Here is a 4,074-nt window from a genome sequence, read left to right as displayed (position 1 = left end):
AGGCTACAAGCAGGGTGACCCTTTAATTTATCATCCAAACCAGAGTGAGAGGGGATGTTATTAATAATTACACTGGGACAGCAGGTAAAAACAGGACTGCCCTGGGCAAATGGGACCTATGATCACCCTAGTGTGACAACTGAATGCCACCCACCTGCCCACCAGGAAAGCGCCTTGGTAGCCTTATGGCTGAAGGGACCATCATTAGTCTCCACACCTGGTGAGGGGCCGGATGACCAAGCAGCCTTAAGGGTCTGGCCTTCCCAGAGACTTTCAGGGTGCCCAGAACCGGCTGCTCGGTAACTGACCTGCCTCCCCACCTGGAGCTGTGTAGGCATAAACAGAGGTCCCATTTGTATTGTCCCCACCTACGAGAGGGCGAGTTCTCTGCCAAGCCCAGCAGAGCTCCGGTTTCAGGTTCTTCCCTCTGGGTGATACCCACTGAACCTCACTGTCCTCATGCGAGTTGTGATCATGGCCCTCCTGCGGGTCCTCAGGGCACTGGGGGAAGGGACTCTCTTGGCCTGGTAGCCAGGTCACAGCAGAAACTTATAGGATGTGAGGAGCACACTTGAGTGGCTCGCACAAGCTGTGCTGTTTCCTTCCCCCTTCCTCACACCTCTGCCTTTTCCCGGATCGTCCCGAGCTTCTCAAACTTTTTGGTGCACAGGAATGCCCTGGGGATCCTGTTAAAATGCAGGTTCTGATTCAGTAGGCCTGGAGGGGAGCCTGAGTTGCTGCATTTCTAACAAGTCCCAGGTGGTGCCAATGCTGCTGGTCCAGGGACCACTTGGAGTAGTGAAGCCACAGATGTCTCCCTTCCAGTCCCTTCCCTGCATTTGCGTGGCTCCTCCTTCTCTAGATCTCAGTGTGAATGGCCTTCCTCATAGAGGCCTTCCCCGACTAGCCCCTAAATGAGGTCCCTCCTATAACTCTCTCAGAGCACCCTGCTCACTTCCTTCAGAGCAGTAATAACAACTTGTCACTGGTTTATGTGTTTATTACTGATTGTGGGAGACTGTTACAGTCTGTCCCCAACTGATCCTGTCTCTCCATACCCACACTCTTGGGAGTCTCTTCCCGTAATGACCCTGGGCCCGGCCACGTAAATTTGCTTGGGCCAATGGTACATTAGCAAGACGACACAATCACAGGCTTGAAAAGCACATGTGCATTGGGCTTGCCCTCTTGGAACACGGCTGCCAAGTGAAGAGGCCTGACCTAGCCTGCTGGAGGCCCCTGGCCAAGACAACACCAAGTGCCAGACCTGGGAGTAAGGCCACCCTAGATTGACATGCCCCAGCTGCACTGCGAGCTGACTGCAGCCACGGGAGTGAGTCCAGAAGAATGGCTCAGCTGAGCCCAGCCGAAACTGCTAACCCACAGGATGGTGAGCAAATGAAACACTTGTTTTAAGTCACTGAGTTTGGGGGTGGTTTGTTACACAGCAGTAGATAACTGGTACCCTCATTTGATGTCTCCATTAGGGCTGGGACGAGGTCTGTTTAGTTTAGCACCTTACACCCACTGCTTTGATTCATGAATGAATAAGCTAATGAGGATCTGTCTGATTCTAAAGCCTATGCGTTTCTGCTCTGCCACCTTGTTCCGAGACAGGTGCTCATCCTGGGTCCAGTGGGGTCAAGGATGAAAGACATAACCTAGTTTAGGCCAATCAGTGCTTTCTAGTCCACAGTGATTGGTTAAGTGTGACAGATCCAATAGGACATAAATGTAGGAAGAGATTGATTATGAGGCATTGGCTCACATGATTGTGGAGGCTGAGAAGTCCCATGATCTGCCGTTGGCAAGCTGGAGACCCAGGGTGGCCGGCGGTGCAATGCTAGTCTGAGTCCAAAGGCCTGGGAACCAGGGAGCCAATGGTGTCGATCCAAGTCCAAGGGCAGGAGAAGACCGGTGCCCCAGCTCAAGCAGCAAAAGGGTGGATTTCTCCTTCTTCTGCCTTGTTGTTCTATTCAGGCATTCAATGGATTGGACGATGCCCACCCTCACTGGGGAGGGGATCCACTTTACCGAGTCCACCATGTGAACGTTAATCTCATCCAGAAACACTCTCACAGACACACGGTATATGATTAACCTGGGCATCGTTGGCCCAGTCAAGTTGAACGTAAAATTGACCATCACAAGAGGGAATACCCGGATGGCTTGGGATGCTGGCCATTTACCGGTGAGCACAGAAATTTTCAACATTATGACTATTGGTATCAACATCACAGGGTGTAGCACTGTCAGTCCTGAGAGCTGCTGGATCTGTCTGAGCATGGAGACAACACCCAGGAACTGGTCCAGAGAAACATAGAGAAAGACACCAGGCCCCAGTCAGAGCAGTCAAGCCCTTGGGTAAAGCCTTGTCTGATGCTAAGACTGTCACCGAGCCTCTCAGTCACAGCAGCCCAGAAACGTCATTTAGCACATGCGGTCAGAGTTGCTATTGTTTGCAGTTGTCAGAACTCTAACTGATCTTCTTTCTTCTGTAATACAACCCTCTGAAGGTCAACCAGATGATCCAGATACTCTAAAACTAAGGTTAAGCCAGACCGTCAGGGGAGTGAATACCTGGGCTGACTCAACCACCCTATAGAATCATCTTTACTCTGCTGTGCTTCACCAAAAAGAAAACTTGTCACTGAGTCTATTGTAAAGCTGTTATTGAGGGGGTGGCTCCCCGCTTTGCACAGGGTCTCTCTAGCCTTTTAGCCGTACCTCTCCTGAGCAGTGAATTTATTTTTTACCATACGGACACTACCAACTATGTAACTGACTAGTTTTCCCTTTTTGTCTTGGCTGCCAGGAAACTCAACATGTACCCACTTGCAAAAACATAGAACTCCAGAGCCATCCAGATGGCCCAGTGGTTAAAGTTCAGCACACTCCGCTTCAGCACCCTGGGTTTGGTTCCCGGGGGCAGAACCACACTAGTCGTCTGTCGGTAGCCATGCTGTGGTGGCAGCTCACATGGAAGAACAAGAATTTACAACTATATACAACTATGTACTGACACTTTGAGGGGGAAAAAGGAGGAAGATTGGCAACAGATGTTGGGTTAAGATGAATCTTCCCCTGCAAAAATAAAAAAAAAGTAGAACTCCATAATGTCTCTGTGGTTTTTAAAAGGAGCCTCATTCCTGGTTTAATTTTATGTTCTTATCCTTGTTTTTCCCTATCACATTCTTACTTACTTTTGACTTATGTAATCTTGCTGTATTTATATATTCCTATATGGAAATAAGCATTATAAACCTAAAAAAATCACTTTGATTTAGGTTTGGTTAAAATGAAAAGAAAGTATGGGGAAGAGTACCATAATATCAATTACTTTGAATTTCAGTAAAGAAAAGGGAAGGCGGATGGAAGAATATTAAATTCTAGAGATCTCAAGAGCATAAGGAATCAAGACCCTAGAAAGGAGGGAGAAGGCTCCCGTTTAAATTTTAAGACTCTTCCTCATTTAGATTCTGCCAAGAAGAAGCAAGTGACGAATGAATACAGACTTCCTCCTGAGATGCTTATTTCGTGGAAAATACAGTCTCCATACTGGGGATGCCCTTGAAACAATGCATGATTCATTTAATATACAAAATGTTTGTTGAAAGAGCTGGAATGTGCTCACATAGGTTATAAACGAACTATAGGTTCTTCTGTTAGAAAAATCTCAGACCCCCGGGGGGATTTCCTCTCTTTACTGACTGTGCAAGTTAAAGAAAATAGTGGCTCTAGGATTTTCAAACTCAAACACCACATAGAGCTTGGGTTCTTTGATAATCTGAAAATGATTTAGACTTTTCTGAAACCAAATTTGTATTTGAAATACAAATAAGTGAAAAACAAACAATAATTAAAGGAGCACTATTTGCAGTAGGCAGTTTGCAGAAAATGTTGGATGGCTGAGGGAAATGGCCAGTAAAAACGTGGAAGGGGAATCAATGAAGTGCTCTAGAAGAGAGGGTTCTCTGGGGGTTGAACAAGACCTGACAGGAGGGAAGTAAAGAGAAGGGAAGGAAAAGGGAGTCAGTAAGGACAAGGTTAGAATGTCCTAGAATCGGGAGAGGG

General features: G+C 47.3%; 1 long non-coding RNA gene across 1 annotated transcript; it reads left to right on the top strand.

The window, feature by feature from the left end:
• Nucleotides 1-227: 227 nt before the first annotated feature.
• Nucleotides 228-3,117, top strand: LOC138917138 (uncharacterized). Its single transcript, XR_011424678.1, has 2 exons — nt 228-1,390; nt 2,816-3,117. It is a non-coding gene; the product is annotated as an uncharacterized lncRNA (long non-coding RNA).
• The last annotated feature ends 957 nt before the right edge of the window (nt 3,118-4,074 follow it).

Source organism: Equus caballus, chromosome 1 (genome assembly GCF_041296265.1).
Source record: "Equus caballus isolate H_3958 breed thoroughbred chromosome 1, TB-T2T, whole genome shotgun sequence".
Lineage (NCBI taxonomy): Eukaryota > Metazoa > Chordata > Mammalia > Perissodactyla > Equidae > Equus > Equus caballus.
Note: the sequence above shows the minus strand (reverse complement) of the source record. Positions and strands in the feature narration are given on the sequence as shown.